A 16,866-nucleotide genomic window follows, 5' to 3' on the forward strand; every position below is an offset into this window, starting at 1 on the left:
GCTGCGATTACAAAGGTTAGAGATTCGTGCGATAATCGAGTGGCCTTCCTCTCTTTCTATATGGTTGTCTGCGATCGGAAGTAACAAGAGTTACGTTGGTAGAGCAATGGTGAAGTGTCGGTTGCGAAACGGCCACGATTGCGACGATGAAACGACGGCGTGTCAGCATATGATATACCGGTCGGTCGGCTGGCCTGGCTGCCGGCCGGGATGTCAAGGCCGCATACATTTACATGGCAATACGCCACGTTCGAGGCAAACGGGCGCGATTCTATTCCATTCGACCACCTTGCTCGTAGACACCAAGCCAATTCTCTTCGAGAACGCGTTTCTGTATTAACTGGTCGTGTAAATGTTACTGAGCGATATGACGTAGTAAACGCAATGTACGTTTCAATTTTGGCACATGAAGCAAGAATACGTGGAGTGATGGAAGAATTCTGAGATGTATAGCGTACTTTCGGTTGTTTTTAATAACTGATATTTCGAGCGTTATATATGTAAATTCCTTTCAAATTTTAAAATGTTTTTTCCCTTTATAACGTATGATCTTGTAAATGATTATTCGTGATTTGGTCCTTTGAGGTATTAAGGATCGATTTGTTATATTCACGCTTGTGTTTTATATGGTGATTTTAAATCTGTAGACGATAATCTATGACTTGGATTTTTTTGGAAGCGGTGGCTTAAAGGTCGATTCTATTCTATCGCTATATTTTTTATATGAATTTCAAATCTTCGAGTATGTTGGTTTCATCTCGTATAATTTAGGTCCCTTCAGAAGTAACGCTTTAGTGTTTGATTTTATCCCATCCCTTTCCCTTCTTTTCTCATGGAAATGGAACATTTTAGCGACGAAGGTAACGCATGGTCAATGGATGGAAATGTTTTGTGGGTTATTGTTCGTAGTTCTAAGATTGTACGTAAAAGAAAGGAATTCGATGATAGTATCCTTTAGTAGGTAGTAAAAGTTTTATTTTTGTGTTCCTGGGGCTGTGCGTTCGTATTCAGTTACTACAGAATACGGCTCTAAGGTTTAACGTCCGTGGCATTGTCGGCTTCTGGCGGACATTGCTAGATCGTGAAAGGTTAGCGCCGGTGAAAACTTAATTCGATTATAGTGTTCCGTATGCGCTTCGAGCAACATTCAGCTATTTTCCTCTTCTCCTTCAACCACAAGTATTTAACGTGCTACTTTCAGATCTAAAAACAGGCGAATAAACATCAACGAGACGTAATATCTATTTTCAACGCGATTACCATTTTATTTCACCAACGTTACGAATTCAAAGTCTGCATTTATGGAGTCGGTCTTTCTAAAGTCGGTGTTGTAAGGCAATTGTATAATTCTTGGTTAAGTTAAATAATTGTATGATTTATAATTAGAGGACACATGACAAAAACTTGAAGAAGCTGACCCACTTTCAAGATCCATCATCGCCATTGCGCATATGTATATCTCGTGTTGTGAAATGCATGTGGCTTCTAAAAGCGTGTCCTATATTTTATTTCTCTTCTAAATATCAGACCCAACACCTGGCGAAAGTTTTAGCGTATCATCGAGAATAATTCTCGCACGTTTGTTACTCGCATCGATATTCTGTTCCACGGTGGTGACACAACGAAGTGGGTTTTCGCGTTTACGAGCAGCAGCAAGAGGACGTGGAATTTCGCGGCAAGTCAAAGGTATAATGTATTCGAGCCGAGCGGAACGCTTGTAAGTCTGAGCTGGTCGTTCTTCGAGAGAACGATAAAAGGAGCTCGTGAAACCAGTATGTATACGTGGTCGTACGTGCAGCTGATGGGGCGGCGATCCAATGGAACGTGGTCAGGCTTCCGCGCGTCGGATTGCCGTTATTTTAAACGCGCCACGTTCCTCGCGACAATTTGCACCAGGCTATGCCGAGCAACGTCCCGATAAAAATGATGTGTGTCAGCATTTTTAACTGAAATCGACTCGAAAACGTTCGAACGATATACCACAAAAACAGGTAGAATGATACATTTGCGAGGCCCTTACCATTTGCAGCTGTAGCTCGATTAATTTATTCACGATCATCGGCAGTTACCAAGAGCATGCGTTGATTATTTATGCTACCATCGTCGATATTATAGCGCTACTATTTATTTAGTCATTCTAGTCACTTCTTTGTAGGTAGATGGTATCACGCTAGTGCACATGAATTTCATCGAAGTTCGAAGTTGACAGCTTGTACAAATTTATCAAATTTTCATTCGTTGTCAATTGTTAACTACCTTGAGTCAGTAAGCGTATGTATATTTAATATTAAGAAGATTTCTCAATGGTTCGAAACTATAACAGTTAGCCGTTGGAGAATGCATCTAAAATTTTATTTGAAAAGGACTGTCAATACGCGACAACCTAATATAGGTTAAAAATACATATTAATAATACTTCGTTAAAAAATACATAATACACGAAAGTATTTGTTATTAAATTACTTTCGACCGTTGCATGAAACTGTATATCGAACGACCACCATACAGAATTGGTTAAGCTTTCGAGCAGCATCGCTGGTCACGCTCAAGGTTTCAGTTTCGTTGATTCATGGAATATACAGGGAGAGGGTTGGTCGATCGAGCAGCTTGGAGAATAATTGGTCGGAACGTGGTGACAATCGCAAGCAATCGTGTTTCTCTCTTTTAACGAGGATCATTGTCGTCGCGCGCACGATGTCGACCCGAATCCATCTCGTTCTCAGTCGCTGTTTCCCGCCAGTAGTGTGTCAAGGTCTCTCCAGCTCGCGATGGATGCACGAGATCGCACCGGGATGCACACGTTCGCTAGTCCCGTGTACAGCGGTGAAGGTGACGCGGTGACGTTTCATTACCCATAGTGGAAAGTGTGTTTTTTTCTTTATCGACGTCATCATTGTGTTGGCTCCTCCTTGGTTCTGTCGGCGATCACCTTTGACCTTTTCGCCCCCGTCTGCAACACGAAAATGATCGATAGTCGGAGAAACTGAAGGTAATGTCATGAACGTCTCTTTAATTGACCATGCGACGTAGTCAAACTCCAAAAATTTGTATCTTCATAATTTCTCATCTTGTGATTTCGGGTTTCTTTGCAACTCGAGTGGGCGTTAGATGCTCGTTGATGCAAGATTGTATAGGATTATAAAGATTATATAGTAATGTAAGATTATATAGATGTGCAAGATTATATAGGATTTAAATATTACGTATACAGAACTTTATATGAACTAAACAAAATTTTAGTTAGAATCCGATGAAATGAACTTCTACAGATAGGATCTACTTGCCTGAACGTAAATTTGTATTGTTTGTATTGAATTTGTATTGTTTGCAATTTGTACTTAATAATCCTTGGTCTAAGAGAAGCAAAATCGTAATCCAATTTAAACTTTGTTAAAAATGAAATCAGTCTTCATCGAAGCTGAATTACAAGCCATATCACGAGTGTGACTCATTGTTGGATCCCAAAGTTGCAATATTTCCAGGTTTAAGTCGAACGACAAATACATTTATTTAAATTTAACGGTAAAAACGAATTGCGATATAAATTGTAGATAACGTATCTGCGAAACCATAAAACAGACCAACAATTTTGTTCCTCGAAACAGCGGTTCCCTCCGATAATAACGTACCGTTTCCTGTTATCACGGTTGGACTATTCAACGAGTCGACACAAATATGTTTTGAATTTGCAGCTTCGAAAGACACGTAACGCCGACGCCGAACTCGCGCTATTTCCCGGGAAGAAAACACGCCGACAGCATAACAAGCAGGCCGTGGTGCTCAGACGAAATGCAAATTCGTGATTCCCTCAGAGAGAACCTCGGTGCTCGGTGATTTTCGCGGGCTCGTTCTTCGTGGCGCGAATTACATCGCAACGCTTTCGAGGTTCCCTCGCGAATTCGATCCAGAACGAACGCAATCCCGTTTACACGGCGCACCGCGCCGTGAGAAATGGTTCCGGCAAACTTGCTCCGTTTCGATGTTCGCAGTTCTATCGGATTATGAGTCTGCTTTCGTAAAACTGTACTACTCGCCCTCTTACATCCTGCTTGTTACATCCAATTCTCGGCTTGAGAAACTCGCGCCGCAATCTAATTACATTACCAGTTTCCAACAGAAACGCTCCTGGAAGCTTTTTCATCGGCGTGGAGGGGGAATCACGAAAAATTTACATTTTCAGAGGGGAAGAGAATAAGAAGAAGGGTTGTTTTCTTCGTCGAAGAAAAAGACGAGGTTGGGAACGAGTTCAACACGAACGTTTATCGATATCGTCAGATTCTGCGCAGCCGATGGAAAATCCAGCAACGGTGCAACGCGATAAAAACAAAACGAGATGTTCTTTCACGAATCTGCCGTACGACGTACAACTTCCATCTCCGTGGTCCTGATTCGACGATCGCGACGAGAACGATTATTCTAGATCGTACCATGAATTTTTCAACATCCGCTACTTTTTTCCCTGCCGAAACGCTCGATCGAGACGATGGCACTGCGAGGGATGCGTACGTGCTTTGTAACTCCCTCTCAAAGGTACACATACCTATATATATATATGTGTGTACACTATAGGTCGTAAATATTGGAATACATACCCTTTACATTTACCGGGAAACTTCAACAAATTTTATTTAGTATCGCGTGTTACGTGTTACATGCGATGCGGATGGGGTAACTTTATAATAAAATAATTACGAAATATATAAAGGTAGTGGAAAGTATCGCGTGGCCGAGCAGATTATACATTTGAAGAGGACACGAAGAAAATGGAAAGTGATTCTTGAATTTTGAAGATCTGAGATACTTGGCAAACAAGCAAACTTGTTAAGTTGATGGATATGACATTTTATAAATCAGTTTTGGAATGTTCAGTAGGACGCAGAAATACGTATCTCATTGCATAATGAAATAAAGCGACAATTCTGGTAACACGAATCTGGATTATTGAGTTTGTAAATTAAAATTTCGTTTACTTATCGCGTAACGTTCAGAATTTGTCGCGTTCACGTGTCATTCTTAATTTAAAGACCTTTAAATAATCTAGTGTTCTGAATAATCTCGGTGCGAATTAAAATAATTATCCGAATCGGAGGCACGGCAGATGTAATCTTTTTATCAGGGCGGTTTTTATTCTGGGTTATTATCGAGTCTGTATATGCGGGGTGGTTGGCGGCGGATAAGGTCAGGGATGTTGGGGTCGCTGTAACGGAGTTCATTAACGATATTAAGCACGAGACGCCATAAAACGCCGGTGATATCCACTCTCTCCACCCGCTTTTATTATTCGGCCGCATTGGTGTGTTATAATCAGCGGACGCGAAACGGACCATGGAAATGTTTCGCGAAATATTTGTATTGCATCAACATGGCGCTGTTATGAAGTTATTCGTTCGAGAATGTTGAATAAGTGGGGGAAGGGGTAGAGATTTTACGCGGAATTTCATAGCCTCGTTCATTATCGGGGGTAATTGTTTCTGTTCGACTAGAAAACCATTAAATTTCGAATTTTCTATTATACTTTCGGAAGCACCGAAAGTTCGCAGATTTTAAATTTATTTCTTAATACAGGCATCGCTATTAAAGTACGGCTATTCCTCTCGAAAAATTGCACGCATTCGTCAAAAATATTCTTAACTATCTGTATTTGTTTCAAACTTATTGCTTGCATTTTTGTCTGTCTTTCTAAATCTTTCCGTTAAAGCGCATAAAAAACACTTGCGTTGTCAACTATTACCAACAGTTTACCAAATGAATTTTAAGCAATGGAGACGATACATCGTGTTAATCTGTCTATTTCTTCTTCAAGCTCCTCCAATAGCATTTACCTCAGAGTTAAACGTTCCGACAGATATCCCGCTGTTAGTCCAAATCCTTGACCTCAACTATAATTACCACATTTATCGCCATATACATCAATCCCCTTAGAGTGGCTCATCGAATATCCTAACCAGGCAAAAGACCCTACACTGCCGTTGGCCTGACAGCCGATCGAACTTATCCAGGTCATCCCTGCATCTTTTCCCCTTAAACCGGACCCCTATTCAGTTATCACGTACACAAAACAGATTTCCTACTTTTGTTAGAAACATTTCGCTTAACATTTAGAAACGCGTGCTTCTCATACGAGTTCGAGGGATCATTTCGAAGGTGAAGCCACTGGCCCGTTACGGTATCATCCACGGTGTGTACGAATGAAACTCGGCCACGATGGTATCTGGTGGCAAGTACGCACACGAACAGGGCTTACCCTGGTCGCTGGAACGTTGCCAGATTCGATGAGGCGAGTGAAACCAATCTGCTGGATTTAAGTCACTCTCCGGTGTCTCGATTATGGTTGCTGTAAGCACGCGAACCTCGTCGGAAATTCATCCCCTCAACGATTTTCCTTTGTTAGAGGGTAGAAGTCGTTTTTTTGGCTGAAAAGTTGGCTAGCGAAAGGAATACGGGCCTCTGATTGGTTTAGTATAATAAAAGTGCTTCTCGTGACACGATTGAAAATAGGTCACACGTAGTTTTGGTATTGCAGGGAATTAGATTTAAAAATCGATCGTTTCCTGGTTGAACGCGTTGGTATATGACGCGGTAAGACATTTTTAACCTACGAATATGAAAGTATGTATGAAAGTAGCGCAGAAAATATAGTCAGAATGTTGCTATTGAGTTTTTCGCATCGTGTTATTTTTGCGACTCTTATACTTAGAATGCGATTCATAGGAAACATTGGCAAGTTTCTGGCTTACAGGTTCAATGAAAATGTAGAAGGAAGTGGGGTACCAATGTGTTCATTGAATTTCACGCATCGTATTAATTCACGCCAATTTACAATCGTTCATCACGCGTGATTTAATATTATGTACAGCGGATACAAAAGGTATACAAAAGGTATAAGGTACGCATACTCTTATTTTTCAATGGAGCGTTTTTTTAAATCAAATTCTATACATTTTATTCTCATAGTATCGAATTTTTCGGTTATATGAAAGTATTACTAATTGACATCTTCCCAGCCAGCAATATACGCGATGCATCGTAGAAAATTCATCATTAGAAAATGGATCGTCGAACGGTTTTTCGTCGTTACGTACGATAATTCGGTCCTTCGAAGCGGCATTTCGAAGCGTACAATGCGTCGAATTAAATCGCCCACGATCGGCCATTCGTTAATTAAATTACCGGTGATGCGACCGTTCAGGGGAATTTACGAGGTCACCAGTCGAAGTTAATGACTGCCTTTATTCGATGATATTTCAACGAATAAAGTAAGCTGGCTCGGTTGTTGAGCGTTGTCCGCGATCGGAGTCGTGACGGAATAGAATTTGCGGTGAGCTTTGCGGTGGCCAACGCGCGCGGTTCTTTGCTGGTGATTTGGGTAATGTCGCGTATATAATGATACCCTGTCTCCTATTCTAATAGAAACCAGTAAATGGAGATTTAAACCGACTTGCTCGGTGAAAAAGTTTAGCATCCAGTTTGTATCGTGTTAACACAGCTGACGTTAATAATCTTGTTCGAGAGTAGAAGATTACATTAGCATATACGTTTATTCAAAGCTCGATTCTGATAGATATTTTACGTTTATTATCTTCTATATTCGATTTACATGTTGTTATAAACAATTTTATTCTTTAAGTGAATTTTCTTATTATAGATGTATATAGCTGCAAACATTTTCTTCGATCAGTCCATTATGATAATCGAGACGATGACCTAGCCTTCGTCGAACGAGACTTTAAGAATTATTAAGGAATTATTAATAAATATGTATTCCATTGTCTGTATTTCTGTATTTATTAAACACAAAGGCAACAATTAGTTATGCTGTATACTGTCGGTCATGTATAATTTATTTATAATTCGTGTATACCACATCGCATATCAGTTGTTTTAAAATACTTAGAGCTCCATCTAAAGCATTCTCAGATTTTCGGAATACACCCCTTAGAATCCCAAGATATCTTAGAGACTTGGAGGTCATTTTCATTCGAAGTTACGTCTAGGCTATCGTATTTTCTCTTTCCTTTGTGTTTTAGTATTGTTTTTCTCTATTTATGACGTTACCGGTTACTTTCATTGTTCGGATTCCTTTCTTAGTTTTCCTAAGCTGTTTTTTCTTTCTTACGGAAAATCCTGCTTCTTTTGTTATATTTATACGTACATATGAGAAAAATACCTTAGAAGAAAACATGATTCTAGAGAAACATTCCTACGTATAAACAATTATCGATGGCAGTCGTTTATCCGCAACTGTGGAGAATAGATACGAAAGTGCATGATGTAACTTGTTAAAAAAAGAGAAGGTAACGTAATAACGAGATTACCTATACGAGAAAAAGCATGATTGATAGAGCGCTAATTGGCATCTTGAGTAACTTCCTTGCTTTGGATGCAATAAGAAGAACCTTCCCGGAAATGTACGTTTGTTTACTGATGCATGTTGAACAGTTTAAACCCACTTATTTAATAAATCTTATTTTTTCGATCTCATCTGAACGTTTTATCAAATCATCGTGCACATTAACACGTCGATACAAATAGGTATGAGTTTAACAATCTACGTTATCTTCGCGATCGGATTTAATCTTGAATTTTTATTTTCTTTTCTTACTCGTTTCTTTGATACAAGATTGAGTATTTCCCAAACGTAAAAGAATGCCTTCCAAAATGCAATCTTTATCATATCCTAACTCGTAGAACATTTTTAATATTTCTTATGCTTTCTTTCATCGGAAAATATCGTTGTCATCTAAAGACAAATTTGTCCGTTTTCAGTGGGAAACGATACATTTGCTGTAACTTTGCGAATATACACCGTGAGCAATTAATTCACTTCGCTTTCAAAGATGATTAAACAAGATTTACTTTCAAATAAACACTAATAACTCTAATAAGCTGTATTGAGTAGCCAGCTGCGTAATTACTTAAAAGGCGTTCGCGGTCTTTCCGATGCTTTTCTTTCCGCAAGATCGAGGAGGGAATTATTTAAGACGATAAACAACGAAGAAGAATGGAGAGGAGTAAAGGATGAGTCTGTTGGACATCGAACGTTCCCGGAGTACCTTTAATTGAACGACGAAGACGAATCGCACTCTCCAGAGTCTCTTTTGCCGCTTCGCGAAGCGAAGACCGTTTCTTATAGCGTACGTGTACGGTGCGCGTTGCCAGAAAAAAAACTCTTGTTCACCGTTTCCCGTGGGTAATTTTCTGCGGTAAATTAGCCCCGCGGGGCGAGTCCCGCGATTTCTCGCTTCCGCCATTGCCTTCGTGTTCCTTTTCACCTTCCTTTTCGCTCCAATCGTCGGGAGAATTGAGTGTTGGACGATGAGTTCTACAACAAATGTTTATCGAGCGTGGAATCGTTAATCAATTGCGATTTATGCATTTATCGAAAATTTATCGAAAAGGCTGCAAAAATCCATAGAATTTGTACAACATGGAGACATATATAATAAAATATTCAAAGTCAAACACTCGATAAGTATAATATCTGGTAAGTGAAACTCGAATTTAAGTTTCATTTCTTTAGTCGTGTCTATAAAAATATAGATTTGCATAAACAACAGTTCATTCATTATTTCGTAAGACGGCGAATAATTCTTACTGACCGATACCTTTAAGTTAGTACCTAATTTGGCTGTAGTTATCTAACGCTAAGTTTCATAATTTTTCTCTTTTCTTAGGAAGAATAAAACATCTATTAATGACGAAGAGTAGAGACAAAATAGTATCTGATAAATTCCTACTATACAATTTCTAACGAACATAATAAAATATTGCAATTGTAGCGTAAGGAATTAAGCATCTATTACCAGAAAGAACTTCTAATCGTACACATGGCTAAAGGGATATCTAAAATAGAATCGGTTTGGTAGAAATTTGCCAAAATGCGTTGAAGTTTCGGGATGAGAGTTTTTGGTGTCCGCGCTTTAGAGCTGATTAATAATAAAGATACAAAGTCTAATAAATATACAAAGAGTTGAGAACGTGCGGCAGAATATGTTTTTATAGGATGGCCACACGTGCTGCGGGATATAATCGATGCTGAAACTTAAATCAGTTCGCCGAGTTCCGTAACGCAAATCGCTCGGCGACATGGTGGATGAAGTATTAATGTTCTTTCTTAGATATATGCGCCAGCTAAGCGTGGGGGTTAGGGGTTGCTCGCCGCCCCTTTATATTGGATTTCGATACCCGTCAGCGTGTTATTCTCCGGCCGCTTCAGCAGTGCAAAGTTGGCTGTTTTCGTAAATTTCCTCCGTTAGTTTGTTTATCGATTTCTCTTTTTTCGCCGCAAATATTTTCCAGCTTTTCTCACCAACTTTTTAGGAATCTAATATTTTCTCAAAAAAAAACGTATTTATTAATACGCTACTATGTGGGAGTTTTAGACCACTTATTAACCATTTGCACTCCGAATTTTATTTCAATTTCTTTACCAGCAGCTCTCAACGCTCTTAAGTGTTTTATTTGAAATTTACTTTAACTAAAAAATAAGACAACTTAAACAAATAAAGGAAGAAACAAATTCACTTAAATACGAGTTTTATTCACACTATTGTTGTATTTTGTAATTTTTAAGCATATGATATATCTTGAAACAATTTTCAGGATGCAATCCTGGTTTTCTTTCGCACGTTTCACAAAAAAAGGTGGGACTGAAAGAACGTCGAGTGGGACCCGACAAAGAAGCTCCTGAGATAAAAACTGATGTGGAGTCACATTTGACATAGGAGTGCGAAGGGTTAAAGTGATTTTCATAAACGAATAAAAATTCTATATATTTATCGAGTAAATTTGTCGGTCCTTCTTTTGCAATCTTTTGTCTTCCAATTCCATTAAATTCACAGCGAACATTTATATCGATTGTTAGAAACGTTACGAACTTTTCGAACTTAATACTTGATATTATCTTAACTGCATCGCGATTTTTAAAATAAATTAGCTATTATTTAATTAACTATTTTACAAGACCTGGTAACATGGATCACTCGATATTTTTACACAGTTACGTATGAAACTCTTCATATGAAATTTCAGACGAAATGAAAAATGGTAAATTCATCACCTGTTCGTAATGGTTGTGGTTTCTCAACAAACGTTGCCAAACATTTCATTGATGAATGTCAACATTTCACTTGCAATGGTTATTCGCAAAGATGTCGAATTAAACCGGTGGTATATTAATTTCGAATGAGCAGTGTTTTATTATGTTCGTGAAAAATGGAATCTAAATGCAACTACGTTTACTTTCGACAAAGTCCGATAGCGAAACATGCGCAAGCTTTATTCCCTGTTTGTAGGTCTCGGCTTTAATTGTCGGAACTGAACTATTCTCGACAGTCTGAAACGTTTGTTTGCACACTGTAATGTAATTCGTTGTGCTTCGGTGTAGCAACACGCTTTCGTCCATTGGGACCAGCGTTTCAGTTCTCCAACGTTGTTTCTATCGGGAAACTTAGAATAACGTTTCCCAGCTGTGCACCATTAGCAGCAATTACGGATCAAGTTGTGACGCTTAATAACGGAATAATCCTTCGATTAGAAAAACGAAGAGAACACATTAGAGAAGCGACAGTTACTATTACTTGCAACTCGCTAATGGAAAACGTTTACGAATATATTACGTACGTTACAGGGGTGTTTCTTAAATTTTATTTAAATCATGCTGAGATACGACTATCGCCATTATATTGGCAAAATTCGAATTCAGTTTGAAAATATTGAGAATCGTGAACTTTTAAAGCTCTGTGTTTACAGTAAATATCACGTAGTGTCTTCTATGTATATTTTCGTTTCTATTACAAATCTTTCCGATATAATCACGATACTTGTGTCTTGTTACTGGTGTTAATAAAATCTCGAAATGTATTGTATAACAGAAATGCATAAATCCATAAAAGTTCAAATTCTTTCGTGAGCTGCTACATTTGAAGAAATTGCTCATTGATTCCATTTATCTACTATGAATTAACATCGTGTCTGTTAAACCATCCAAACAACAGCGAAGCATCCATTACTCTGACGCGTTTGACGCTAATTACAATGAAACAAATGTTCCTATTGTTCTCCAACCGTATCACAAGAATACACGTGAATACCGAGATTTTTCTACCTCACACGTAAATACTCGAATCGTGAGAAAATACAGTTCGAATACTTCGAATCGATACACCAACGAGCGATAAGAATATTTATACAACATGACAATGAATGTCCAGGTAAGATCCCCGAGGTGTTGGCGCGTAATCGTCAAGTACTTGTCCCTTGTCTCGGTACGTTATTCGTCATTTATGATGCCCACGCAGTGAACCATTCACCATAGTCCCATAAACTATGCAACTTTGCCCACCTATCGATAGCATTGTTAGCCTCGTGTACACGCCCAATCGATTTATACCCACATATTTCAATCTACATCGAAAAGAAGAGTAGAGAAAAAAGAACAAAAAGCGGATATGACAAAAAAATCAACGCGTGCAGTTATATCTGTGCGGCAGCTTACGAACGTTTCGCGACATTTTCAGAAACTTTCTACGCGTGCGAAACATTTTGAAATTTCATTAGCACTGTAATGAAACCCGACTATCGAGATTATATGGATAGAGTTTGGGATCGATCCCGATATACGAAACCTTTCAGAAGGCATCGCTCTTCATAAAGTTATCAATTTCACGTTATTTAGATACGTAATTAATATTCAATATTTCAAGGGAAATATTACTTTCATACATTTATTTATCACAAAGAGGTAGTATAAATTCCATGGAAAATCTCCAAAATCATATTTATGATTTATGCGTTTCGATTTACGAGGTCGATTGGCATAGCTTTTTCCCAGAGATTATAGAAGTATTTAAATAATTCTCAATAAAATTCAGTGAGAGCATCTTTGCCACGTACTATATATTTAAGATGATTATTCACCACGCACCCTAACTTTTTCCTAAATACATACCTACGATAAATACCTTACAACTTTTTTCTATGTGGTTTCAGACTCGTTTTAAATTCTAATATAATTGACCATATCTCATTAGAGTACGTATAAAATTTCAAAATGTCTTACATAACACGTGTAATACACATATATGTGAAAGTTTTCTATGCTAAGTGTCCAAACGCTTTCTTGATTGTATGTAGATTCGAATCGCTAGAACGAGCGAGTAAAATTGGCGTCATTTTCGACGATTATCCGATACGTGGCATTCGGATAAAGGGCAAGGGTGATCGGCGCGTGGCTGTCCGCGATGGCACGCGAAAACGGGACATCAAAGTTATCGCGATATCAAAGGGCTGTGCCACTCTTATTTTTGTTGGCCGGCCATGAGGAAGGTCTTTCGATCACGAATTATTTAGTTTGCATAAATACCACGGGCGAAATACCTGTTAGCAGTGGCGTGTAATTACAGTGGCGGAGTGCGGTCGTGTTGGCACACGGGTTAGCCGAGGTGTGCGGTGAACGCAAACCGGCAAGTCCTCTCGCGAGTTAGAATTACGTGTATATGCGTACATATGTCAGTATGTAGATATACATGTGTATTTCCACGTATACAGGGTGTCCCAGAGTTAAACAGTCAAACTTTCTCAGTATATTCTACTGGTATAATTCAGCAAAAAGATATTATACAACCATAGGTCGTCTGAAGCCTTGTTAAAAAGTTAGAGTAAAATACGAAGAGAACGATACTTTGGCTTCCAATATCGCTTCGAATTTTACAACATTGGACTTTTATGTGCGGAGAACTTTAGAACAAAAAGATATATCGCACGAGTATTAGATTGGCTCATTGAGATCAAACAAGATCAAAATGAGCTTCGTAGGACAATAAATTCAATTTCTTGTCAGTTCTGTATTGACAGAAACGATGAATAGTTTAAAACGAAGTACTAACAGTTGATAATTACATTGATTGTAAACCTGCTCTTGTTTTATATCATAGTAATCACAAGTCCATTGTCGTATAATTCGTATCTTCGGTATAACCTTTAAATAAAGCCTTAAGTGGCTAATACTTGTATAGCGTTTCTAGCTTGATTATAATCTACATATATTCACAAAATTTGTTTAATGTCTATTAAAATCTGGCTCACCCCGTATGCATTCGTACGTATATGTATTTATACCTATGTGTACGCATACGCGATCGTGTACGTGCCTATATCTAAGTACAGATGTATCTGGCAACCAGCAACCAGCGATTGGTGGGAATCTCCATACGTTGGAATCCGTCAACGCGAACGCTTCGAAGTCGAGAGACACCGTTGAAGGAACGTTGAAGGAACCCTGATAGATTGGATCGTTATCCGGTTGGAATGCGAATAACGCGCACACCTCCTCGTTGTCGGTCAGCTTCGTTCCGAATTCCTCGAGCCTCTGTGATTCATTGGTTATTGCGTCCGCTCGAGATACCCGGCTTTGATGTCAAACGCGAATAACCTAGCCACGAGTTTTACGGTTTCCTCTTGTCCCATGTATTTTGAAAGTTCGTGCTGCATCGAGAAAATCCTCGTCCGTTTTTCTTGATTCAACTTGGCAAATTGGATAATTAATCCTCGTAGTTCTTACACGTGGATCGTACTTTTATGGGGCATCGAAGAAGTCCTCCGCAAGACAAACCTTCTATTTCAATTTTTTAAACTTTAAGTGTCCTTGGAACTCAGGGTTCTGAGTAATTGAAAAATGCAAGCTTTTTAAGAAAAAGGAAGACACTTCGGGATAGCTTGCTCGATATGGGACAAGGACGTCGTTGTCCCAGTAAAGCTACGTCCCATATTTTTCTACGCAAACGAACGCTTTTCCCCGACCTTTCTCCACGTGGCGTGCTGACGTACTCGGTGCTTTAACGTATTCAACACTCGCGTACGTTAAGTGAGGCTCTGAGAGGCCAAACTGATCAAATCCACTTTTAATAAAGTTACCAATTTCACATTATCAACACGAATAATTATTATTTAGGACCTCAAAGAAGTAACTGTGGATTTCTAGGAAAGTTTTGAAAAATAATGTTCGTAACAGTCATTCTTGCATGTATTTTAATTTACGAGTAGTACCTGTTCTTGTAACTCGCGAGATACGAATTTCATACTGTACGGAACTCGGAGTGTAAAAAATTAGAATTATATCCTTTTTATACATAAGAGAGTTAAAGTGGATACTAAAGGCTGGTAAAACTAAAATCTAAGTAATGTCAGAATTACCTGAAATTATGTTCCACTGACATCGTTTTTCGAGTGCTGATACGAGAGTTTCCTCATCGATTCAATTTTCTTCGGCTTTAAAATTTGCATGTTCCTTATTTGCAGACCTTCCTCGGGTTATCATTTCCTTAAGAAGCATTCCACTTCCAATCTTTTGATCGCGTTATATCTGCTCTTCCTATAGATATTCAATCGAGAGTCGATCGAAGGAAGTTTCGTTCGGCTCGTGCGATATATCTCGAACGAGTTGTAGGTTCACGGATACACGACACGGCAAGCAGGAAAGCGCCGCGCGTTGGGATCTTCCGGTGGGCAATTTTCCTGCGGGTTAACATTACCAGCGATGTAATTACCCGTTCGCTACCGTTACCGGATCCTCGTCGAGCCGCAGACTCACCGAGCCAGGGAATCGCGGTTGGCAAAAATTACTGGCCAATTAGCGGCTAGCTTCTTTTCCTCTTTTTTTCCTTCTATCTTCTTCTCCCTGTTTCTTTCTTCTTTTCCTTTTTTTGGTTGTTTATTTCGCCTCGAATTGCGTGCTAAAGGATATCTACCTCGTCGTCTACGCAACTATTCCGAACGCGATTAGGAGAAAAAAGAAGTCACTAACTTGCTATCCGGAATCTCAGCTCGAATCTTTCTCGGCTCTTCTCTGACTCTATTTCCCCTCGTGTTCGAGCCAGCTCATTAAAATTAATCAATGGTAATTTTACGCTTGCAGTTAACGAACCTTTATTCAATGAATTCTCGTCGTTCAAAGAGATCGATCGATTTCTGCCGATGGGACGAAAAAGTAACTTTGATATTGAGGAAATTGAGTAGGTTTGGAAATATTGGATATCAATCGACTTTAGAAATAATGGTGCGATTAGTTGTATCACGATTGAAATACTACGAAACATAATTATTTGTCATTCATCGTTTATCATTTAAGTACTGTTTGTTTTTAGTGAGCTTCAACGAGTCTTCTATGATATAAGGAAACATCTTTATTGTCAGAAATTTTACATTCGTTCGATTCTCGCGCATCGTTTATTATTATCAACGAAATTAGATACACAAAACTTTCTCTTAATGTTGTTTCAAAACCTTGTGATTTTGTATTTGAAGCTGATATCGCCGGTAACGGACGTGTTAAAACGCCATACTACAAGAGCTTTTGTTACGTCGTCTAAAGAAAGACGCAAGGGGAATGAAAAATTCGAAAACATTTCTCTTATCAAGTAAAACGAACATGAGATAAGTTAACATATAGCTATGGCTCTAACTCTCGAAACTCAGTTCTTTTTAATAAAAAGCACACACCAAATTTCCGTTTCCGCAAGACGGGAGCTATAATTTTGCCGAATTTCGTTTAACCTTAATGTAATGGAGTTTCGTGTTTCACGTAGAAAAGCAAAACGTTTGGAACGCTGGATCATTACTGATAATGACCTAACCAGATCATCAGTACCGACGGTTGATGAAAGCAGTCTTGAAGAACGCGTTTTTTTTCCTCGGATCGTTCTGGTTGAATCGCGAACCTGGTGGAACGAGCGTTCGCGATGACTGCGTAAAGTGGCGAGGAGAAAGCGACCTACTTCGCGGACTGAGTAATTATAAGCCTTGAATCGAGTAAACGAGTCGTTGAGGCATGCAGCAGCGTCGCGGCGGCGCGAGCAACGTCATCCGATT

The 16,866-nt window shown here is 39.0% G+C and overlaps 1 protein-coding gene across 6 annotated transcripts in view; it reads left to right on the forward strand.

Annotated features, from left to right (window-relative positions):
* The window catches only part of LOC138184671 (mucin-2), a 330,669-nt gene that overhangs the window by 76,944 nt on the left and 236,859 nt on the right, over window positions 1-16,866 (forward strand). The window lies entirely within an intron of this gene.

The sequence above is a fragment of the Bombus flavifrons genome, chromosome 11 (assembly GCF_040668555.2).
Source record: "Bombus flavifrons isolate JBK064 chromosome 11, iyBomFlav1_principal, whole genome shotgun sequence".
NCBI lineage: Eukaryota > Metazoa > Arthropoda > Insecta > Hymenoptera > Apidae > Bombus > Bombus flavifrons.